Consider the following 26,850-nt stretch of genomic DNA (forward strand, 5'->3'; position numbering starts at 1 on the left):
ATTGCAATAATCTTACTTAATATGGGGCGCATTAGTATGATATATTTGAATACTAAACTATGGATGGAATGGGTTGCATCTATATCTCCCTCAACCTTTTTGTTGAGTCTTCCCTCATACTTCATTAGCTATGTTGGTCACCCTTGGAGACTCTCACTGGGACTGTTGCTACCAAAACTAAGCTTATTCATACAGGAAGTCAAATTTGGTAGTCCAAGTGACAAAAACAAATAGTCTAATTCTAATCTGTGACTGAATCCTAAGTGTTTTTTCTGGGGCCAGTTTGTACCCACAAAGGTAGTATGTTTCTCCATATTATGGTTAAAAAACCTCTCTAGAAATGTAGCCATACATGTTCTTAATATAGACACATGGTAGGAAAATTAATTTTAACGTGTTAGTGGAATTAAAAATTGATCAAAACTCTTGAATTATTCAAGTGTAATAATATTACAACATGAAAAAACACTTGCATGGACTACAAGTGTCTCTTGTCTCACTTTCCCTCCTCATTTTGTTGTCACTTTGTACAACTTAATCACAGTCTTTGGCTTTATGAACCAGGGTCAATGCCCCATAACTAGGGCTGATGTATTCAGACTAGAAATACCACATGTGATTGATGGCATCCCCTCTAATATTTTTCATCTAGAAAATATGGTAAGCATGCATAAGATTAATGGAAAGGACCTAGTTTCAAGCACCCTTTCAATTTTCTTTGTCTATGGCTATGATGGTGTGTTTTCCCCTTTATGCATCTATTATAGTATCTTTCATTTTTATGAATTAATTGCTATCTATAGATGTATTGTAGAAGGTATGTTTTAATTTCTTATTCGTAGCCTTGTATAGTGTCTAACTCTTGGATTTTGTATCAGTCTGAAATTTCAGTTTTCAATCATGAAGTATAGGCTCTAGACATCAACAATATCTTAAAACATTACAACACATTAAAATGGGCTTTAACACTGCACAACTATGTGAGTTGTAGGATTCTATAATACTTCTTAAAAATTGATTAGACATTTAAGGTTGAAGATAAGGTGCAGTGCAGTGTGTTGACCTTAACAATAGAAATTCCAATGAATTGCATAGTTTTTCCTGTTGGTTTATGGCCTTTAAAAGGCCCTTCCATGATGCTCTAGTGCCTGAACATGAAATTTACAAGCAAGGGCCATATATAAACTTGAACGACTTCCTAAGAAAAACCTCTATGAAACGTAGTTAGAAATATATCATGAGAGGACTCAAATGTTTCAATGGAAGTTATATAGTATTGAAGTTCCTCTAGTAAAGATATCTAAAGGAGTGCATTGTATCTTCCCATATTGAGGGTCTCTTTTCCTAATAACGTAGGCCTTCCTGCAAATTCACAATTAAGAGGAAAAGGCATTGGCCTCTATAATTACTTTGTCTCTTCCAACTACACACTTGGAAAAGTGAGTTTTATATAATAGTTACTTGACTTGATATACATGAAATATTACCATTAACTCTAATACAAAAGCTTCTAGGGTCAATTGATTTGAAGTCTTGTATGTTTGTCTTATGAGACAACTCCATCTCCTAAGTTTTCACAAACTTCTCAGTAGTTTATTTCAGGTATCCTTTTGGCCATACTTGAACATATGGATCTAATTTCTTAATTCATTTGTAAAATCTTATCAAACTCAGGAACTAAATGGTAGAAGACAACAAATTTAGATTGAAAATACAAAAACAAACCTTAGTTCGGCCTTCTTCAAACAACTTGTTGACCTGATCATAAGAGGGTGGAACTCCATGCCTCCATGTTGTATGCTTCTCAGTATTTCGATACATATGCAGAAGATAAGGATCCAATTCAACTTGTTTAACAACCTTTTAGGGAGAGGCATCCCAAAAACACTATAAAATATGTGAAGCACGCCCCATCTGAAATTAAACTCAAAATATCCATGTTCAAAACAATCACCCCTCACTATTGTTCAATGACACAATTCTTAAATCATGTTCTACTTCAAATTTAAAACATATAGAACATAGCATTATTGTTTAGAAGAAGATATCCACCATACATATCCTTCTCAGAAAAGGAAAGGTATCCACCAAATAAATCCTTCTATGCAAATAGGAATGTAGAAGGAAAATGAGTAATCTTCAAACCAACTAAGCCATTCAATAAAATTAGAGAATAATTTTCCAATTTGGAAGCGAAAGCTTCTAGAACAATCATTTACTTTTCCATAATATTTCTTTACTAAATGTCTGATTACCTTGTTCAGTATAATACTACAAAAAACATGCATGAGGTGCACTATCGATATATATGAAAAATCCTTCTAATATGTACATCCATGAAATGAAAACAACTGAAATTTCATTATATTGGATTGTAGATTTTTCAAATTGAAAATGAAAAATGCTTTTATGGAAAGAATTTTTTATGGCTATGGAGAAATTTCATGGTGAATGGACTAGATATGAAAGTAGCAATGTTGTATTCATAGTTGGAAACCATTAAGCCCCAAAAAAATCAATTTCTATATTGGGTCACAATTCATGATTTATTTAACAGGCTAGAGGCTTTGCATATTTTGCATAATAACATGAAGCACTGTTCATAATCATTTGTATATGTTTATCACTTGTAGGGTTGTGTCAATAATAAAGCCATGCCATAAGAAAAAATAGTGCATGCCCATATCATTGCAGGAAGCTCTCCACTCCCCTGTGAACATGCGACAAAATGCAAACCAACAAGATAGAGAGAATCAAGCACATAGAGAAGAGAACATAGATAGACTACCTGTGACAAGGTGGTGTCAAGCTATGAAGTGACCAACGATTATAAAGCCCATATGTAAGCCCAGATGTCACCAAATGTGATAATAATGGAAAGAATGGAAAATCCATGGAGTTAAACATTTATTGTGAGTGAAGTAATGTTGGCATTATTTCACCGGGAAAAAAACTAGATGATAAAGTTTGATAATGTATTGTATATACTACTTTTAAACTGAAATAATATAAGCTAATCTTGGTCAGTGCCTTGAAAAGAGGCCAAATAAAACCTCAAACCACACACTTTGGTTAAAATTATCATGATAATCTTAATGAATTATATGACTTATGAAACTTTGGATTAAGATTTCTTGAATAATTTTGATATGTGTGGAGACTAATACATCGTTGAAAATCAATTACTACAGTCCGTAGCCAAAAGGAGCAGGGAATAATAAAAAATAGAAAAAAATATGCAAGCTAATTTAATGATTCATATGATCATTATAGGGAAAAGTTGAAATAGTGATATCAATATCCTTTATTGATTCATTTTCTTTAGGAAATATTTTGATACATCGCCTAAAAATATTATATGGAATATTTAAAGGTTCTTGATGAGTTCAAATATTTAGTGATAAGGTCATATAAATAGGTAATTTCAATGTTCATGAATATTAAAGGTGTGCTAGAATTATATCACTTCTATCTAATGGCTAAGTAAGGTTAACTTTTCCATTAAATCGTTCATATGATTTATATTAATAAGTTATAGAAATTTTTGGTATAAATAGATTATATTGGGACAATTTTGATTATAATATTAAAAAAGATCATTCTACATGAGTATGATATTTTTCATTCTCTTATGGGCTTCTCTAATCTTGATAATAACTAACCATTATTAAATATTTATGTTCAAGCTTAGGCATGTTAAAAAATGCTTCTAATAAAAGCTATGATCATTAAATACAAGAAAATAATATAACTTAATTTGAAATATAATAATTGATCCAATCCATATCATAATAGGATGTGTAAAATAAGATGGATATTCTATAAATAAAATACTAAAATATTTACTATGAAGGTTAATTTCCTTTAGATTTGACATTCTTTAATTATTGTTTTATGCTTAATGTATAAAATAGAATAGATGTGGAAAATAGAGTAAAAGAATAATTAGAAAACACATTCGTGAATAAACACAACTTTTATCCTAAGAAATATGTAATGAAAACCTGGCGAGAAATTGAGGCCACTCTAGTTTCATCGCTTTAGAAAGAGATACCTTTTGTGGAGTTATCTGAGATTTTTTCTTGTAAGGCTACTACAAAATATTCTCATCCTATATCATACTCTCGAAATTTGATCCGAACTTAAACAGGAACGCAAAAAAATTCTGATATAACCAAAAATACAAAGATGCAACAGAAATAACACTTAATTTCATTAATATCAAAGACTGAAATATGCTTACAAACAAAATGTAAATAAAACTAGTTTGGATGATGGTAGCTTATCTATGAGAAGAGATGTGGTGGCTACATGCCTATGAACTATGTTATAATGAGGCTCAAAGGCCTATTTATTATTGAGAAACAATGGAAAACCCTAAGCATCCAAAAACCTAACGCTAGGAGATGAAGGGCCAAAACTATGGGCCCCGTTTGGGTAAATTGGTACATCAACTTCCTGAGGCTGTAACTTTTTTTATGATCTTTGTTTGGCTATCATAATACCTCACTTTCAATAACTTGAAGAGAAAGCCGAAAAAATCCGAGAAATTGGTTTGGGACTTTTTCAATCTCTACGTTTTCCCTAAAAATGTCTTTTAGTCCCTCAAAAGGGCTTTAGAAGTTTAGGACCCGAAAAACTGCCAAAAATAGTAAGTTGTGCTACAATTAAGGAAATTGAAAAGAAACAATAGTGGGGGTCCAAGTGGAATAGGAGGGTGGCCACCAATGTCCACCTATATCAAACTTCCCACATAATTGTCGAACAAATACAATAATATATAATAGAACTTCTTTTCCTCCTAATGTGTCAATATGTAACAATGTCCAATAACAACCTAGGGCTAAAGTTTTGAACTCTTCCACCTTCAACTAGAGTTATGGTTTTGGAACTTATGGAATCATATTGAACACATGCTTATTTCCATATGTATGAGTAATGGTGATGGTAGAGAATCCTCTCATAACTTGGTAGTCAACATGTAAAGTCAACTTGTAAAAATAAAAATTTTTGCATATGAGTTCCAATTGACATGATTATAGTACCATTGGAAAAGTATCTTAATGTAAATAAAAATCAAAATATCCTTAAACAAGTGAAGAAAATTTTTACCTTTAAAAATATCATTTAATCCCCTAAAATAACTCTAAAAAGTTTTAATGCTAATTTCCCCTACTAAAACCTACCATTAAACTTACTATATAAATTGATTCCTCTAATTTTTTTCTACTTCAAAATCATAAAATATCTATATATATATATATATATTACATAGTAATCTAATATAAATCAATCACGTAGATGATAAAGGTTCATTTCTCTTTAGAATTCAACGCACATTTCTGGTTATACAACGTTTCTTATTTTATTATGAAAAGTAAATATCCATATAACTAAAATAAAAAATCCACATGAATTATTCTAAATCTATGTTTTAAAATATAAAAACCAAACTAAAATAAAAAATGCACATGAATTATTCTAAATCTATGTTTTAAAATATAAAAACAAAAAAAAACTACATAGTAAAAACATATATACACTCCTCAATCTGAAAATTTATTAAAAGGCGTGATACTATTTCTTTTACTTTCCCAGTGATTTTGGCCTTCAATTTTCTTTATGATGCAAGAGCACATTATGAAAAGTAAATATCCATATAAATAAAATTAAAAATGCACATGCATTATTCTAAATCTACGTTTTAAAACATGAAAACAAAAAAGACTACATAGTAAAAACATATATACACCCCTCAATGTGAAAATTTATTAAAAGGTGTGATACTATTTCTTTTACTTACTTTCCGCGTCTCAGGGTGATTTTGGCCTTCACTTTTCTTTTTGATGCAAGAGCACATTTGCCAAAGCAAGGAGAAGCATTAAGCACACTAGTACAAATTGGCATTTTGTAGTAAGGACATTAATACAAGCTAACATTTTTCTATTAAAATACAAGTTAACATTTTGCAAATAGAAGCTCTAGCTTCTAAGTATATTTTATTTGAAATGCCATCTTAATATGGTCAAATAATATAAAATTACATTATTTTAAAAATATTTTGTTATTGTTTAGTTTCAAATGTCATTAAACTAAAGAGAAAATATTTTCCAAACCTAAATATCATCCAAATCTAAAAAAACAAAAAAAGAAATATTGTTTAGAAGAATCTAGAAAAGTAATTGGTAAAATTGGTAATTATAGAAAGTGATTTCATATTTCTTTGGCCACTTTAATTTATCACATTTTTTAGTAAAGAAGAGCCTAAATGTTGCATATAATTACAGATATTCAAAGTTAATGCTCTACTAAGTAAGTAGCAATGCGTATTAACTATTTCACTATTAGAACCTTTAATGAAATATTTTCTTAAGATTAAATGAAGATTCAAAATCGTTATATTTATAAATATTTATAGAGAGTTTAATATTCCATTAATTATTTTTTCAAAAAATGTTAGATTTCATAAAGTTCAACTTATTATTAAGAGTGTAATGGAGAGTAGTTGCTAGCTATATTTGAAAACTTCTCATATTGATGCAAGGTTCCTTAACCATTTTATGTATTTCTTTTGCTAAGTAGCATGGTATACGTGTATAAGTATATCCTAAAGACCATTTCTTCATATAGATTATTTATTTTTGTGAAAAGTGCTTTCATGGATCTTGGAAGACTCTATATTGAAGTTATAAATCAATCGTAATGAAACATCAAGATGTATGAAATAAATTAGTATTTCCAATAAATAATAAAGATAGTTATAAAATATATCATGTTAAATATAGAAATCGAAATCGAAATGCTCATCATAAAAACAATATAAAGTGTATTTTTTTTTGTTATTTATATTCTTAGTACCAGACTTCTTAGAATAATTCAAGAAATAGAAAAGATTTAGTTTATCTTTTATTAATTTTCAAAAATTTAAGAATGATAAATATAAATAATAATGTTTAAAGAGCCAGTGATGTTTACCGGTGTGTAGGTATTAGTAGCAGTGAGGAAGAAGCAACAAAAAATGAGTTGTAATGTGAATTGAAAAATTTCTAAAAAATCTCAGTGATGGAAGTAAACATGTTGAAAAAGGTGTTGCAATGAATTGACATCATCTTAGTGGTAACAATGAGCAATATCCAGTGTTCATGATATCAAGTAAGAAGAAGAAGAAAGAAGTTTGGAGCAACAAATTCAAGAAAAAATTGCATCATTATATTGTAGCAAAGAAAGTCAAAATGAAAAATTTGAGTCATTTTTGTAATTCTAGCTGAGACTTAGACCAATATGAAAGTTAACATGTAGGTCGTGATTTAGGGGAGGTGTCAGAATATTAATCACAATGGAACCAATCATTGTTCCCTAGTCGGCGGTAGATGATTCATAATTAATAGTCAACGGGGCAATTGGCGGAGATCACTACTGATTGCAGAACATGTTATGTTACATGGATAAATTCCAATGTTATATTAATTGTTATTGTTAGAGTTGAGAGCATGGTCACTATATAGGAATATAAGGGTAATTATTATGATGATTAAGCAGTTACATGGGTTGCAGGGGGCGAGAGTCCCTGATGAGAAAAGGACATTGATGGTTGGGCCTTCGTTCTCCCATTGTGTTTTCTACTCCCAAAACCCTTACATATGTTGGGTCTATATGTTGAAAAGGAAAGCTTATGTATTTAATGTTTTTAAACAATTTAAAGCAATGGTGGAAATGAAAACAGACACATTAATTAAATGTCTAGGAACTGACAATGGCAGTGAATTTACCTTTCTAGAATTTGAACAATATTGCAAGGATGAAGAAACTTTTAGACATAAAACTATTATTTATACTCTTCAGCAAAATGACATTGTTGACATATGAATCTTACTCTTATTGAAAGGTCTAGAAGCATTACCAATAATGCTAACCTGCAAAAGGAGTTGTGGGAAGAGGCAGTATCTACTGCTTGTTATTTAGTTAACAGATCACCTTCAGTAGTCATTAATTGTAAAAGTCCTGAAGAAGTTTGGTGAGGTCAGTCTTGTGATTATTCACATTTAAGTATTTTTGGCTGTGATGCCTATGCTCTTATTCCTAAAAATGAGCGCTCAAAATTAGATCCAAAATCAAAATGTTATGTCTTTGCTGGGTATGACTATGCGATAAAAGGATACAGGTTGTGGGATCCTTCTTCACAGAAGATAGTCATTAGTAGAGATGTAAGATTTGATGAATCTTCTCTTCTAAAATCGGATGTTGAAAAAATTCAATAGGAACATGTATCACCAAATCAAAAAATTCAGTTGGAGGCCAGACCTTTTTTAGAAAGGTGAAAGGAAGGAGAGACTTCTGAAGGAAAAGGTTAAGAAGATGCAAAGGAAATTATTGAAGTTTCAGAACCAGTCCAGCAACCAGTCACTCTAAGAAGGTCTACAAGAGAAAGAAAAACACCCAAAAGGTATGAATATTCCGCTTCATCTTTTGCATTGATTGATGAAGATAGGGAACCTTCTTGTTATCAGGAAGTAGTGGATGATGCAGATAGCGGAAAATGGAAAGAGGCTATGGAAGAAGAAATGGATTCCTTAGCCAAGAACAAAACTTGGGATCTTGTAGAACTTCCTTAAGGGAGAAGTGTTGTTGGATGCAAATGGATCTTCAAGTTGAAGTGAAATGCTAATGATAGTAGCGAGAGGTATAAGGTGAGGTTGGTTGCAAAAGGGTCTTCTTAGGTTGAAGGTATTGACTTTCATGAGATTTTTTCCCCAGTCGTAAAACATGTTTCTATTCATATTGTGTTGGCACTAACTGCATTACTTGACCTTGAGTTATAACAATTAGATGTTAAAACAACTTTTCTACATGGTGATTTGGATAAAGAGATATATATGGAACAACCAGAAAGTTTTGTACAAGGTCGCAACAAAAGATTAGTTTGCAAGCTCATGAAATCATTGTATGGCTTGAGGCAGTCTCCTAGGTAATGGTACAAGAAGTTTGACTCCTTCATGGTGAGCCAGAACTTTATTGGAAGTGAGTATGATCATTTTGTATACTTCAATATTTTTGTAGAGTCTCCAAAATGTATTCAAAATATCATCCACTTTCACCTTTACCTCCACCATTTCACTCACATGTTGCAGCGCCATGAACATATAACCTTTCATTAGCCTCCATTTTCATAATTATATGGGTTTCATTTGGGTTTTCCAAAAGTTAATGATTTTTAGTATTATAAGTGAATTAAATGGTTAAAACTTAGAAAAATGGCATATACTTGCTAATACTTAATAGTGACTTGAGTTTCATGACATGTGTAGGTCATTTGGAAGCTTTCAAGGCACCCTTATGTGGCCTCCAATGCTCAAATTCGAATTCTCTTCAAAGAAGATTTGGATAAAGGTCAAAGAGGATATGTGTCTCCTCATTACCTATTTAAGTTGTAACTCTATGAGATTTTCTAGGAATCTAGGGAGAGAATAATGGACCTCCATTAATGAGGTAGCTTCTTATGTTTTTGTATAGATAGGAGAGCCTCCTCCTTTCAAAGGCATGTGTAAAGTTGAGGAAATGCTCATGTTTTGAATATAGAATTTGGATTTGGCACCATGCTCATGAATGATGATCACTTCGATTTGGTTATGCTTGTATTTGGAGCCTCTCAAAATTCCATCCCTCATGCTTTTGGATTGGCCACCTATAATGTGCGAGATTTATTATTTTTCATAGATTAAGATTTATTGTTTTCATAGATTAAGATTTATTGCTTTCATGTAATTTCCCGTGTGAGAGTTTAAGAGTGATTGTTTTTATTTGCTTTCATATCTAGAGGTTAAGAATGATTGTTTTTGTTTTCATTTCATATCATGTGGTTTTGACTATTCATCTCATAGGATCTTGATTTGATAATGCACACATGATCCCTTAGAGTAGATTTCATTTCATGCAATTTCATTTCTGAAAGAGTGGTGTGCTTTTCAATTCCCGCAAGTGTGGTAGATCAAGATTTCAATTCATGCAAGTGTGATAGATTAAGATTTCAATTCCACACATTGTACTATAATTTCTTTTGAATTGATTGTTGTATTAGAATAGGTGAATTTGGTTTGTCATTATTTGGTTTCATAGTCAGATTGATCTAAATTGGCAGTTAATTTCTAGCATATATAGTGCATGTATGCTTCACAAGTTTTACGAAACCCTCGGGTTTGTAGAAATTTTGAATAATATGACACTTATTCACAGATATTATCCCAATTATACACTATTACGGAATACATGCATAATACATAACCTCCTCTATGTTGATCATCAATTTAGCAGCATGAAAAAACATGAAACATCAATCGCATGCACACATTAACACAATATGTAACCCGGGGAAAGATTACAGCTGAAAACCCCACACTATCTGTATATTAATGATTGAGAACATGTAACAATACATAGTACAATACTCCTCTCAAGTACTCAGTACTATCTCCACCTGTTACACACAAAACTAGCTCAGATCCGAACAAGTCACAGGTTCAAATCTCCTCTGCTGCTTTGCCTGCCTCTATTGCACAATGCTTGGTGAAAATCACGTGAGCACAGGCAATTTCACTGGGCATATACTACGCAATCCTCATGGGCATACTCAATCCATTGATTGTGCAAGATCTCATGCACAACCATAGTCACAACTGATAGCAATCTCAACCTCTAACACCTGTCTCCACTGAACTGTACATGCACTGACATGCAATTGAGTTAACTGATGTATTATTTAGTTGCTTTATGAGTTAATAATTAGTTAATTAGTTTAATAATTAATTCACACAACTCATCACTAGTCTATTTGCAGTTAGACTAATTACAACTAGTTTAACCAAGTCAAACTGAATACAATTCCATCAACTCCACATCCAACTCCACCAAACTCAACTGCTTGAGTTCTAACTGAAGTCCTACATGCAATAGCTCAAATTACCCACAAAGAAAGCGTATTTCCTTCTGACAGCTGCATGTGCCACATATGTAGCTCAAACTGAAGTGCTCCAAGAGGATAAGATAAAGTTTATAGTCCAAATATTATTATGAGACAATAATATTCGATTGTTCTATTTTTAGCTTGGCAGTCTAAAAAAAGAAACCTGCCCATATGTCTAAAAATAGAAGTCCATCTATTTTTACCAACATGACCAATCATCCACAAATAACATACTGCAACTCATAGGACATGATCCATATGTCTAAAAATAGACTTTGCACCAAAAATACCTTGCAGGCCCACTTAGTGAAGGTGACTTCTTTCCACTAAGCTCTATCATCTTGTTGCCTTCTCAACACTCCCTCCCAACAAGATATGGATTATCAACAACCCCTATCCTGCCTCGGTGGTATTCGAATTGATCCTGGTGAGTGCCTTCGTCAAGGTATCAGCATCATGATCCTCCATTGGAATGTATGAAAGTAACATGATTCTTCGCTGCACACAATCTCTGATATGATGGTACCTGATGTCAATGTGCTTAGATCTATCATGAAATACAAGATTAGCCGAGAGTTTAATGCAACTCTGGTTATCACAGTAAATCACAGTAGGATCCATGTATGAACCGAACAAACCGACCAAAATCTTCCTCATCCATATAGCCTCGCATGCAGCCAAACTTGATTCCATATACTCGGCCTCTCCTAAACTGAGTGCCATGGATCTCTGCTTCCTGCTGTACCAAGAAACTGTTATCGACCCGATACTGAAGACCCCTCCTAATGTTCTCTTTCTGTCCATTGGGCTCCCTGTTGAAAAGTGTGCAACAAGAAATGCTTGTTGAGAATACAACAAGATGATGGAGCTTAGTGAAAAGAGTCGCCTTCACTAAGTGGGCCCGCAGGCTATTTTTGGCGCAAGTCTATTTTTAGACTATGTCTATTTTTAGACATATGGATCATGTCTATGTTTATGGATGATTGATCAAGTTGGGAAAAATAGATGGACTTCTATTTTTGATGAAAGTGTGAGTGATCACAGTGTGAGTGATCAAAGTCTATTTTTAGACTGGCTGTAAAAAATAGAAAACTCAAATATTATTATCTCACAATAATATTTGGACTATAAACTTGATCTTATTCTCTTGGAGCACTTCAGTTTGAGCTACAGAGGTGGCACATGCAGCTGTCAGAAGGAAATATGCTTTTCTTATGAGTCAATTGAGTTGTTGCATGCATGACTTCAGTTAGAACTCAAAGTGAGTTGAGTTTAGTGGACTGGAGGTACAGTTGATGGAGTTGTGTTTAGTTTGACTTAGTTAAACTAGTTGTAGTTAGTCTAACTGCAGATAGACTAATGATGAGTTGTTAAACTAATTATTAACTCATAATACAACTAAAGAATACATCAGTTAACTCAGTTGCATGTCAGTGCATGTTCAATTCGACAGGGACAAGTGGTAGAGAATCAGATTGCTATCAGTTGTGACTATAGTTGTGCATCAGATCTTGCACAATCAAGGGATTGAGTATGCCAATGAGTTTGCTCACGTATTTGGCCCACATTTTAGCCTTTTCTCACGTCCACAAAGAGTGAGTGACTATTTTGCAGGTGAAAAACGAGTTTGGGAAGCTATTCTCATCAGTTCTTGAGCAGGTATTGAGCAGTGGAGGCAGGCAAGCAGTGGAAGAGATTTGGAGATCAGATCTGAGCTGTATTGTGTGTAACAGAGGTGGAGATACTTGTGAGAAGTATTATGCTGTGTAATGTTACATGACTCAATCATTAATATACAGATAGTTGGGGTTTTTAGCGAGATGCTTTCCCCGGGATACATACTGTGTTAATGTGTGAATGCTCTTGTTGTTTTATTGTTATTGATGCTACTATATTGATGATCAACGTAGAGGAGCTTATGTATTGTGTATGTTTTCCGCAATAGTACATGATCAGGATAATCTCTTTTGAATATGTGTTAAATTATTCAAAATTTCTACATGGTATGAGAGCTAGATAATTGTAGAAAAAGTTTCTACATGGTATCGGAGCTGCTTGAATTGTAGAAGAGATTTTTACAGGATATCAAGCGAGGATTGATCATCAGATCTACTATTCAAGAAGTGTTTACATTCTATTTTTTTAGGCAGAGTCTGTAATCGGGCCAGGTAGTCTCTGGATTCATCCTTCCTTTGGAAGGTGAGATATTCGGTGAATGCCCATACAGTCAATCTCTGTACGAGAAATATTGTGTTCTCACGAATTCTAGATCGGAAGCGGTTGAGTTTTGTGCTGGTGGAATTCGAATTTAATTCCAAAGCAAGAGATAAAACTCAGAAACATTAAGTGTGAGAATGGAGACAGTATGCCCCAATATCTCACGAAGTTCACCCAATGCCGGGATGAGCTGGGAAGTGTGGGGTGACTGTCGGATGAGGATGGTGAGTCTAGCACTCCTTGACCTTCCTAAGAGTTGGCATAGCTACCAGGACTCGGTGAATGGAAGGGAGAAACTGCCAAATTGGGAACGACTATGGTCAGATTTGATGCAGGAGGAGATTAGACGGCGCACCAGAGACAGTTCTTCATCCATGCAGGATGAGGAGAACTGTGCCTTAGCGAGTAAGGCGAAGAAGGGGAAGGAGAAGGTTTCTCTTTTCGAATCTTGTTCTTCCAATGATGGGAAGAAGGTTGACAAGGCGAAGGTGAGATGCTTTCGTTGTCATGAGTTGGGTCATTATGCTACTAATTTCCCAAAGAAGAAGTCCAAGAAGGGATCCGGGGAAGGATCTGAAGGTGAGGCAGCCTCACTTGCTTCACAGTTTGAGTTGGACTTCATAGTCTTTGCATGCATGGTTTCATCCATGATGGGAAGTGGTTGGTTTCTTGACAGTGGAGATTCTTTCCACATGGCCGGTGACAAAAGTTTGTTCAGTACTTTGGAGGAGAAAGATCTCCAGATACTCATAGGGATGGGTAATGATGAGAAGTATACTGTCTCAGGTGTAGGCGCGGTTATTTTTCAGAGGGAGCATGGAGCTCGCCTTACCTTGACCGATGTCAAGTATGTACCAGGACTGAAGAGAAACTTGGTGTCGATCGCAATGTTGGAAGACAGAGGATATGATGTGGTCTTTAGTAAGGGAAAGGTTTTCCTTAGACACATCATCACTAGACAGGTGAAGCAGATTGGTTCACGGGTCAAGAACATGTATGCTCTTGAGGTTCAAGATGCATGCAAAGCCTTGAGCAGCAAGGCAACTAATGGAGACTTGGTGGTTGAGAGGGAGCGTATATTACCTCTCAACATGCAGAGCCAGAAGAAGTCTCAGACGATTGTGGAGGAGCCACGATTGGTGCAGCAGCTTCAGGAGATTGTGGAGGAGCCACAACAGGGGAAGCTGAGAGGAGATCGAGTAGAGACATCTACTCATCCAGAGACCTCCAGTAGGGGGAAACTTCAAGCCAGGTGGGTTGAGGGATCGCATGCAGCCATACCTCTAGGTAGGAGGTGGGGTGATGTGGATTGATCATCCCAAGGAGGAGGGGCAAGATCCTTGAGGTACCCAACCTCTTGGATGAGACCTTGCTACGGGAGCCCCGATGTGTAGTAGTAGGAACTGACTGATTGGGTAGACACAGATGCGGATGGAGTGGCAGAGAGAGCGACAATGTAGGGAATCCCAGGACAACGCATAGCTATCAGGCTCTAGCAATGCGAGAGGCACAAGTGTTTTTCACAGTGCTAGGTGGCACAGAGAGGTGTGCAATGGTGCGAGATGCATGGAGATGTTGCAGTAGCATAGATTTCAGAGAGGGAGCACTTATCAGCAGCAGGTAGAGCTTTAGCATCAGAGGGTGTTTCTATCCCAACAGGGAGGTCAGTTTGGAGGTGCAGTGCGGATGCAATGCTGGGAGATAGAACCAGTAGTAGCACGGATGCAGTCAGAGATCAAAGTGACAGAGGCTAGAGTAGTCAGATACTGAAGAGCACAGAGATGCAGAGTTTCAGTCAACAGAGGCAATAGCAGTCAGAGACTTTGATGACAGAGCAAGTGGACCAGCCAGATGTGTTGCATGGAGAACATTCCAGAGTTACAGGATCGGGTTTGAGAGGAAGCCTTTCTTGTTGAGAGGGAGTGTTGAAAAGTGTGCAACAAGAAATGCTTATTGAGAATACAACAAGATGATGGAGCTTAGTGAAAAGAGTCGCCTTCACAAAGTGGGCCCATAGGCTATTTTTGGCGCAAGTCTATTTTTAGACTATGTCTATTTTTAGACATATGGATCATGTCTATGTTTATGGATGATTGATCAAGTTGGGAAAAATAGATGGACTTCTATTTTTGATGAAAGTGTGAGTGATCACAGTGTGAGTGATCAAAGTCTATTTTTAGACTGGCTGTCAAAAATAGAAAAGTCAAATATTATTATCTCACAATAATATTTGGACTATAAACTTGATCTTATTCTCTTGGAGCACTTCAGTTTGAGCTACAGAGGTGGCACATGCAGCTGTCAGAAGGAAATATGTTTTTCTTATGAGTCAGTTGAGTTGTTGCATGCATGACTTTAGTTAGAACTCAAAGTGAGTTGAGTTTAGTGGACTGGAGGTACAGTTGATGGAGTTGTGTTCAGTTTGACTTAGTTAAACTAGTTGTAGTTAGTCTAACTGCAGATAGACTAATGATGAGTTGTTAAACTAATTATTAACTCATAATACAACTAAAGAATACATCAGTTAACTCAGTTGCATGTGAGTGCATGTTCAGTTCAACAGGGACAAGTGGTAGAGAATCATATTGCTATCAGTTGTGACTATAGTTGTGCATCAGATCTTGCACAATTAACGGATTGAGTATGCCAATGAGTTTGCTCACGTATTTGGCCCACATTTTAGCCTTTTCTCACGTCCACAAAGAGTGAGTGACTATTTTGCAGGTGAAAAACGAGTTTGGGAAGCTATTCTCATCAGTTCTTGAGCAGGTATTGAGCAGTGGAGGCAGGCAAGCAGTGGAAGAGATTTGGAGATCAGATATGAGTTGTATTGTGTGTAACAGAGGTGGAGATACTTGTGAGAAGTATTATGCTGTGTAATGTTACATGACTCAATCATTAATATACAGATAGTTGGGGTTTTTAGCGAGATGCTTTCCCTGGGATACATACTGTGTTAATGTGTGAATGCTCTTGATGTTTTATTGTTATTGATGTTGCTATATTGATGATCAACGTAGAGGAGCTTATGTATTGTGTATGTTTTCCGCAATAGTACATGATCAGGATAATCTCTGTTGAATATGTGTTAAATTATTCAAAATTTCTACACTCCCTGCCCAATCTGCATCCGTGAAGCCACATAGCTTCACCTCATCCTCCTGTCTATACCACAATCCATATCCCGATGTGCCTCTCAAATAACGCAATACATGCTTTCCTGCCTTCCAGAAGAGCTTGGTTGGCTTAACCATAGCTTGTGAAAGCTGGTTAATAGCATAGCATATATCGGGTCATGTATTGACCAAATACATAAGCGACCCCACCAACTGTCGATAAACAGTGGCATCCTCCTTCCTCCAATCTCCAGGAAGAAGAGTATCAACAGGCTTGCAGCCATGCATGTTGAACTTCTCCAGTATCTCCTGAGCATACTTACCCTGAGAAACAAACAGTCCATCACTGCACTACCAAATTTCCAATCACAGGAAATAATAAAGGAGGTCCAAGTCCTTCATCTCAAGCTCCTTAGCAAGATCATCCTTGCATGAAAGTATCAACAGCTCATCACCCGTTAGAATCAAATCATCTACATAAAGTACAATGATAAGAAACTTACCCTCCACCATAATCTGGTATAGGTTAGGATCCGCCTCACTCTTGGAGAATCCAAGTCTGGTGAAATAGATGTCTATACGTGTGTACCAAGCACGTGGTGCTTGTTTCAACCCATACAGCGCTCTCTTGAGCCTGCACACATGCGACTCGTTGCTGAAGATCTCAAAACCTACGGGCTATTATATGTACACCTCCTCCTCAATGACTCCGTTGAGGAACGCAGCCTTCACATCCATCTGATGAATGTGCCACCCCATCTGCACTGAGAGAGCAAGAATCGTCCATATGGAAGAATAACTTACGACAGGTGCAAAGGTCTCCTCATAATCGATCCCCTCTATCTGTGAAAAGCCTCGGGCAACAAATCTTACCTTGTACTTCTCCACACTCCCGTCAGCTGCCTGCTTAACTTTGTAGATCCATCTTGAACCCACCACTGATTTCCCTTCGATCTAGGAACAACCTCCCATGCATTGTTTCTAATAATCGAATCATACTCTTCCACCATGGCATCTACCCATGTGGGATCCTCCACAGCTTCCTCGAAAGAGGATAGCTCAGTCACAACACATTTGTCACAAGAGCCATGTATCCAATGTACCGATCAGGTGACTGTCTCTGCCTGTGTTGGGTTGTAGGTGGTCCTACAACTTTCTCTGCATCTTGAGCCAGTCGCTCAGCTTCTGTCAAACACTTTCACCCTTTGATGGTTGGCGCTGCATGAGTGGTCTCTTCCACTCCATGAACTTCGTCCTATGGCTGATCCACGTCCTGAGGCTCATCTTTAGGAACTAATAGCTCCTTGTCTGCATGCAAGTGTGGCTCCCTCTCAAGCAAACACTTCATGGCTTTCTCCTCCTAAAATTTTATATCCCGTCGCACAACAGTCTTACCACTGTCTGGCAAATACACATGATAGTTCTGGGCGTATCAGAGTACCCCACAAATATCCCAACCTCTGCGGTCGGCTCCAACTTCTTCCTGGCATCCTTCGTCACATGCATGTAAACGTTAGCACCAAAAATCCTCAAATGAGAAAGATCAGGCTTCTTACCAGAATAAGCCTCCTCGAGTGTACTCATGCCAAGTATCCTATGAGGACAACGGTTCTGCACATAAACTGTTATATTGCATGCTTCCACCGACAAGTTAAGGGGTAGGCCCTGATCATGCAACATCGCCCGTGCAACACCCACGATCGTTTTGTTCTTCTACTCAGCAACCACGTTCTGCTGTGGGTTATGGGGAGCTATGAGCTCTCTTCGAATCCCTTCTGCACTGCAGAAATCCTTGAACTTGCCAGAGATGTATTCACCACCATTATCGCTCCTAAGAGCCTTCACCTTCTTCCTCGACTCCTTCTGGACCAGTGCTTTGAACTCACAGAACTTTAAGTATGTCTTGCTCTTCTTCTGCATGAAGAAGATCCAGCACTTACGAGAGAAATCATCAACAAAAATCACATAATACTTGTGCTTTGTTGTCGAAGCTACTGAAAAAGGTCCACATACGTCTGTGTGAATTCTCTCAAGGATCGTCGTGGCGTGACTATCCTTCTCGTGAAAGGTGGCTTTCACAAACTTTCCTAAAGTACACCCCTTGCACTGATTTGACTGTGCAAGAGTGCCTTTAGGAAGTCCTGCAGTGATATGTTGCAGTATCTTCAAGGCTCCATGGTGAAGGTGACCCAATCTCTTGTGCCACAACTCGCCATCATCTCGGCTCACCAATCCTTCTGCCTTGCATGCCATTGTTGCGCAACCATCTACATGCAACTGATAAAGGTTCCTCACTCGAACCCCTATCTTCCGGGTTTCTCCAGTTGTCTTGCTACGCAAGAAAGCCTTTCCCTCGCTGAAAACAACATCATATCCCTTGTCTTCTAACATCGCCACAGAGATAAGATTCTTCTTCAATCCTGGAACATGCATCACTTCCTTCAATACGAAGGGTTTACCAGACTCCCTCTCAAAGGAAATGGTACCGATATCGATTGCACTGTATCTACCATCATCGCCCATCTCGATGTGCACTCCAAGATCTTTCTTCTCCAGATCAGAAAACAAATCTCGATCTCCTGTCATGTGAAAAGACGCACCACTATCCAAGAACCACACCGATCCCATCACACTTGAAACCAAGCATGTGATCAATGAAAAATCAAGCTCAAATTGTGAGGCTAGAGCCTCTCCTGCTGCAGATCCAACAACTTGCTTGTTCTTCTTCTTCTGCGGACAATTATTGGCACAGTGTCCGTGCTGGTGACAGTGAAAGCACTTCACCTTAGACATGTCCTGCTTCTTGCCTTTCGCACCGGACTGAGAAGCCTTCTTTTTCTCCCCCTTCTTTGCTTTGGCAGCCAAAGCACAATTTTCTTCATCAGATCCCTTTGATGAAGATCCGTCCCTGGTATTCTGCCTGATCTCCTCCTGCACAAGATCTAACCAAAGTCTCTCCCATCCTGGCAATTTCTCCCGACCATTGACAGAGTCCTGATAGGAATGCCAACTTTTCGGAAGACCAAGGAGAGCCAAGCTCACCAAGTCCTCATCATCGACAGTCACCCCCACACTTCCCAGCTCATCCCGACATTGAGTGAGCTTCGTGAGATACTTGGGCATACTGTCTCCCTTCTCACATTTGACGTTTCTGAGTTTATCCTTGATCACCAGCTTCCTCTAATCGCTCTTTCTTTGGAATAGATCTGTCAACGCTTTCCACATCAAGTATGGAGAAGCCTTTCCATGCAAGCTGGACACAATGTGATCCTTCACGCCCTCCAACAGAATCCTTCGACACTTTGTTGTCTTCTTTTGCCAAGCATAAACCTGCGTAGTATCAGTGGGTTTTGGGACATCAGCCTCTATGAACTCCTTCAGCCCGTTATCATCAAACACTGCCTCCATCCTGTCCTTCCATGCAATATAGTTCGAGTTGCCCTCAGGAGCATACTCCAATCACAATTCGTTGAAAGACATTGCCACGTTGATACCAAGAAAACACTGCTGCAAATTCGAATTCCACCAGCTTCAAACTCAACCGCCTCTGATCTAGAATTCGTGAGAAAAAAGTATTTCTCGTACAGAGATTGACTGTATGGGATTTTACCAAATATCTCACCTTCCAAAGGAAGGATGAATCCAGAGGCTACCTGGACCGATTACGGACTCTGCCTGAAGAAATAAAATGTAAACACTTTCTGAATAATAGATATGATGATCAAAAGCTTTGATACCATGTAGAAATTTTGAATAATATGACACTTATTCACAAAGTTTATCCCGATTATACACTATTGCGGAATAAATGCATAATACATAACCTCCTCTACATTGATCATCAATTTAGCAGCATGAAAAACCGTGAAACATCAATCGCATGCACACATTAATACAGTATGTAACCCGGGGAAAGCTTACAGTTGAAAACCCCACACTATCTGTATATTAATGATTGAGAATATGTAACAATGCATAGTACAATACTCCTCTCAAGTACTCAGTACTATCTCCACCTGTTACACACAAAACTAGCTCAGATTCGAACAAGTCACAGGTTCAAATCTCCTCTGTTTCTTTGCCTGCCTCTATTACACAATGCTTGGTGAAAATCACGTGAGCACAGGCAATTTCACTAGGCATATACTGCACAATCCTCATGGGCATACTCAATCCATTGATTGTGCAAGATCTCATGCACAACTATAGTCACAACTGATAGCAATCTCAACCTCTAACACCTGTCTCCACTGAACTGTACATGCACTAACATGCAACTGAGTTAATTGATGTATTCTTTAGTTGTTTTATGAGTTAATAATTAGTGAATTAGTTTAACAATTAATTCACACAACTCATCACTAGTCTATTTACAGTTATAATAATTACAACTAGTTTAACCAAGTCAAACTGAATACAACTCCATCAACTCCACATCCAACTCCACCAAACTCAACTGCTTGAGTTCTAACAGTCGAGTATTATTGTCTGACAGCTGCATGTGCCACATCTGTAGCTCAAACTGAAGTGCTCCAAGAGGATAAGATAACGTTTATAGTCCAAATATTATTATGAGACAATAATACTCGACTGTTCTATTTTTAGCCTGGCAGTCTAAAAATAGAAACCTGCCCATATGTCTAAAAATAGAAGTCCATCTATTTTTACCAACATGACCAATCATCCACAAATAACATACTGCAACTCATAGACCATGATTCATATGTCTAAAAATAGACTTTGCACCAAAAATACCCTGCGGACCCCCTTTGTGAAGGCGACTTCTTTCCACTAAGCTCCATCATCTTGTTGCATTCTCAATAGGGTTGACAATTAAATGATAGGTAAATAACTTGTCTCAACAAGTTTCAATGGCATATTCATTATCTTGGTTTTATATGTTGATGATATGCTTATCGCAAAAAAAAGCATGGAAGAGATTAACAAGTTAAAGGCTCAACTCTCTAGGACGTTGGATATGAAGGATCTTGGAGTGTAAAAAATATATCTTGGGCATGGAGATACAAAGAGACAGAAAAAATGGAAAGCTTTGGTTATCACAGTAGAAGTATGTGGAAGGAGTACTTGAAAAGTTCGGTATGAACAGTAAGAAACATATTAATGTTCCATTAGTTTCCCATTTTAAACTTTCTTCAATTTTGAGTCCTAGAACTAATGAAGAGAAGATATGTCTCCTATACCATATGCAAATGTTGTACGAAACTTAATATATGTGATGGTATCTACATGACTCACGTTTCACATGCAGTTGGAGTTGTCAACAGGTTCATGGCAAATCCAGGTGAAGAACATGGGCGAGCAGCTAAATGGGTGCTTCGATATTTAAAAGGCACAAGTGACCATTACATCATATAATGGTAGTGAAAGATCAGTCTATGGATATGTGGATGTTGATTATGCAGGTGATTTGGACAAAAGAAGATATACTACAGGTCATGCCTTTACTCGTGGAGAAAGTAGTTGGATGTCAAAGCTTCAAGAAACAATTTCTTTGTCCATTACCAACATAGAGTATACAGCTGCTTCAGATGCCAGTAAAGAAGCAATGCGGCTAAAAGGTATACTTTATGAGATTGGAAGTATGCAGGAGAAAGTGAATGTATTTTGTGACAGTTAGAATGCTATTCATTTTGCTACAAATGCAACTTATCACAGCAAGACCAAACACATTGATGTAAGGTATCATTTTCTTAGACATGTGATTGATGGTGGAAAAGTGGCTCTCAAGAAGGTCCATACGCAAGAGAATTGTGCAGACATATTCACGAAGCTAGTTACAGTAGAGAAGCTGCAATGGTGTTTGGCTTCTCTTGGCTTGCAGAAGAGATGATGAATGGGCGTGGGAAAGGGATTAAGATTCATAACAAGAAGGAGAAGTGTAACGAAGTGGCCATATTGATTGGGATGGCTGAGAGGATTTTATCATGGAGAATAATCTTTGATTAATAGATTTCTAATCCCTTGCCCCGTGGAAGTTTCATTGACACATTGTCAAGGTTTTACCATGTAAATTCATTATGTTTACTTGTCTATGTTTATTTCAGTTTCTATTTATGCTTTTCTTGTTCAATTATTGAATGATTGTAGAATATGAAATGACTTATTTCCAGCCAAATGAGAAAACAGTACTATGAAGAAAAAAACATATAAAAGATAAAACAATTAAAAACACAGTGACTATGTGAGGTAACAAATGCTGCAAATCTCATATATTTAATTCAACTATAAACTACATTCTTAAATACTAAAACTATTACTAAAATATTTGTCAATCAACTCTGCAATCAATCTACAGCTAATTTCCAGCACTACTGCAGCTAACAATTTGCTGCCTTATTTTCCAGCACTACTGCAGCTAACAATTTGCTGCCTTATTTTTGCAGAGAACACTAAATAGAAATTTACATAACTAATTAAGCATTATTCCCAACACTCCCCCTTAATGATTAATGAGGATTTACTATCTTATCTCGTAATGCCAAAAACTGATCTTTTGCAACTGCTTTAGTGAATATATCTGCTAGTTGATGATGAGTATTTATATGCTTCAATTCAATCTCCTTCTTCTGCACCAAATCTCTAATGAAGTGATATTTGAGGTCAAAATGCTTTGTCCTGCTGTGATGAACTGGATTCTTTGCTAACTTGATGGCACTTACATTATCACAATAAATGACTGTAGGCTGAACTTGTTTTTCTCCAATTTCTTCCAAAATTTTTCTGAGCCAAAGAGCTTGTGTACCTGTTGAGGTAACTGCAACATATTCTGCTTCTGTGGATGAGAGGGCAACAATGCTTTGTTTTTTTGAGCTCCATGTAATCAAACCAGAACCAAAAGAGAAACAATTTCCAGATGTGGACTTACGGTCATCAAGACTACCTCCCCAATCTAAATCACTAAATCCAACAAGATTGAACTTTTCAGAAGAGTAGTAATGAATACCAAAATTTAAAGTGCCTTTCACATACCTTAAAATCCTCTTGGCTGCCTTCATATGTATTTCAGATGGATTTGTCATATACCTTGAAACAAGTGAAACTGAATATGTAATATCAGTTCTTGTGTGGATTAGAAAGATCAAGCTCCCCACAATACTTCTGTAAGTTTTCTCATCAACTAAATCAGCACCATCATCTCTACATAATACCTCTCCATGAGAACTTGGAGTAGGGGATGGATGACAATCAAGCATATCAAATTTATTTAGCATATCCTGTGCATACTTTGTCTGACAAATGAAAATCTCATCCCTACTTTGATAAACCTCCATTCCTAGAAAATATTTCATGATGCCTAGATCTTTCATCTCAAATTCATTCATCATAGCAGCTTTGAATTTATCACTCATCTTAGAACTACTACCCATATACAATAGATCATCAACATACAAACTTATGATTAAAATATCAATACCTTCTTGTTTGTAGTAAAGGGTAGGATCATTCTTACTTCTCTGGAAGCCATTTTCCTGAAAGTATCCATCAATCCTTGCATACCACGCTCTTGGTGCTTGCTTAAGGCCATACAAAGCCTTCTTCAACTTGTAGACATTATTATCCTTTCCTTCCACTTCAAAACCTTGTGGCTGCTCCACATATACTTCCTCTTCTAAGTACCCATTCAAGAAGGCACTTTTCACATCCATATGATGTATGCTCCACTTTTTATGAGCTGCTAATGAAATCAACATTCTAATGGTCTCTTGTCTTGCTACTGGTGCAAATGTCTCTTCATAATCAATTCCATACTTCTGTGTGAATCCTTTAGCAACTAATCTTGCTTTGTGTCTTTCAACACTCCCATCACTGTTAAATTTAGTCTTATAGACCCATTTGGTGCCAATCTTTTCCTTGTCATGTGGAAGCTCTGTCAACTTCCAAGTGTCATTCCTTTGAATGGAATCCATCTCTTCTTGCATGGCTTGCATCCAAACCTCATTAGTACATGCATCTTCAAAACATGATGGTTCAAATCCAGCCTTAGCTAATAAAGCAAAATTGACTATCTCACCTATTGGGCTTTCTTCATGTGCTTGATTTGCACTCCTCTCATAAATATCACTCAATCTTCTTACCTTCCTTGTAGAACTTGGAGAAGAAGTTGGACTTGAACTTGATGTTGAAGAAATTGATGAAGCGCTGCTTGGTGGAGTTAAGCCACTAATTACAGAAACATTAGTTGGCTGCTCATTATCATTATCAACAATTATATCATTCAAAACAGATTTTGTCTTCTCAACATGGCCTTTTTGATGACCATAAACTCCCCCTTCATCAAAAATTACATCTCTTGAGACAATAAGCTTGTTAGTTAGAGGATTATACAATTTATAAACCTTGCTTGTCTCACTATACCCAATAAAAATACATAACTCACTCTTTGCATCTAACTTTTTTCTATTCTGATCAGGTACATGCACATAAGCCAAACAACCAAAAACTTTGAAATGATTAACATTAGGCTTTTTTTCATACCAAGCTTCATAAGGAGTCATATTTTTCAATGCACTGGTGGGGCTACGGTTGAGGATGTATACTGCTGTAGCAACTGCATCTCCCCAATAAGTGTTGCTCAATCCCTTAGTTTGTAGCATGCATCTTGCCATTTCAACCACAGTACGATTTTTCCTTTCAGTTGTGCCATTATGCTGGGGTGTGTATGCTGTAGTATGCTGCCTCCTGATGCCATTCATATCATAATAACTCTGGAAAGCTTTTGAGCAGAATTCTCCTCCACGGTCAGTCCGCAAACATTTGATCTTGCACCCTCTCTCATTTTCTACAAGGGCTTTGAACTTCTTGAATGTATCCAGGGCTTCACTTTTGGCCTTCAAAAAATATACCCAACAATTTCGTGAGTAATCATCAATAAAAGTGATAAAATATGATGACTTACCCAAACTCTTAGTCTGCATAGGACCACATATGTCTGAATGAACAAGCTGAAGTGGGTAATGAGCCCTCCATGCACTTCCCTTTGGAAACCTTTCCCTTGCATGCTTTCCTTTAGCACATCCTTCACAAACCTCCTTATGCTCTTCTACCTTGGGCAAACCAGAAACTAATGCATGTGAGGTTAGAAACTTCAAACTGTGAAAATTTAAATGCCCATACCTCAGATGCCATAACCAACTTGAATCCTCATAAGCCATATTAGCAAGATTGCTGTTATGTTCATCAAACCTCAAGGGAAACATCATATTTCTTGTCATAGGCACAACAGTGATCACCCTATTTCCCTTATTCTTATCATAGATAGTACATGTCTTATTTTCAAAGACTACTTTATAATTTTTCTCACATAGCTGTCCAACACTCAACAAATTATGCTTCAATTGTGGAGTATAATAAATGTCATGAATACTCTTTATACCTTCTTTTGTTTGGACCTCCATAGCTCCTTTGGCAGCAACCTCCAATGATTTATCATCACCAAGCTGGATCTTGGATTTGAAACTTCCATCCTTTGCTGAAAACAACTTCTCATTCCCTGTCATATGGTTAGAGCATCCAGAATCTAGGTACCAAACATCTTTACTAGTATTTTCACCTTTGGCATAAGATAAAAATAAGTGATCTTGAGGATACTCACCACTTTCTTGAGAATAATAAGCATTTTTACCTTCTTTCAATCTGCATTCTCTTTCAAAGTGACCATACTTGTTACAATGGTAACATTGAACATTTCTCTTATCAAATATACCTCTACTTCTTCCTCTGAAACTACCTCTTCCACTTGAGCCACCTCTTCCTCTACCTCTTGAATAATTTTGGCTTTGCCATTTACCTTGACCTTGATGGCTTTTGGTACTGCTACGTGCATCTTCATTCTTTGTAATTTGTAATTTAGAGGAAAAAGCTTTCTCTACAGCTTCAAAAGTATCCTTCAATCTTTCTTCATGAGACATCAAAGATCCAACCAATTCATCAAACTGTAGTTTTGTTAAATCCTTACTTTCTTCCATGATTATTGCAACATGATTCCATATATGTGTTAAAGACCTTAATACTTTTTTAATTAAAACTTCATTACTTACAGCTTCTCCAAGTGTAGCCATTTTGTTGACCACATCATTGACTCTCACACAATAGTCACTAATACTTTCAGCTTCTTGCATCTTCGAATTCTCGAACTCTCGCCTCAATGTCTGAAGCTTGACCACCTTAACTTGATCACTACCTTGGTAAGCTTCTTGTAGAGTCTCCGAGGCAGCTTTGGCAGTTTTTGCTCCAAATATTCTTGGAAATAAGCTCTTATCAAGAGCTATCTGAATGTGAAACAAAGCTTGAGCATTCTTCTTCCTTGCTTCCTTTCTTGCTATTCTTTCATTGGCTGTCAGAGCATTCCAATCAGCTGGCTCTTCATATCCTGATTCAACAATCTCCCACAAATCTTTTCCAATCTAAAAGGTTAGCATCTTAATGCACCAATAATCATAATCGTTGCCATCAAATTCTGGAACTAGCATCTGGTTAGAATTCGACATGATTAACTTTGGCGAAATTCCAACAATACAGCTTTAACCCAAAATAATTTTA

General features: G+C 36.7%; 1 pseudogene; it reads right to left on the minus strand.

Annotated features, from left to right (window-relative positions):
• The window catches only part of LOC149217600 (pathogen-related protein-like), a 56,649-nt pseudogene that overhangs the window by 790 nt on the left and 29,009 nt on the right, over nt 1-26,850 (minus strand).

The sequence above is a fragment of the Pinus tabuliformis genome, chromosome 1_1 (assembly GCF_031772625.1).
Source record: "Pinus tabuliformis cultivar Carrire ecotype Pingquan chromosome 1_1, CPIR1, whole genome shotgun sequence".
Taxonomy (NCBI): domain Eukaryota; kingdom Viridiplantae; phylum Streptophyta; class Pinopsida; order Pinales; family Pinaceae; genus Pinus; species Pinus tabuliformis.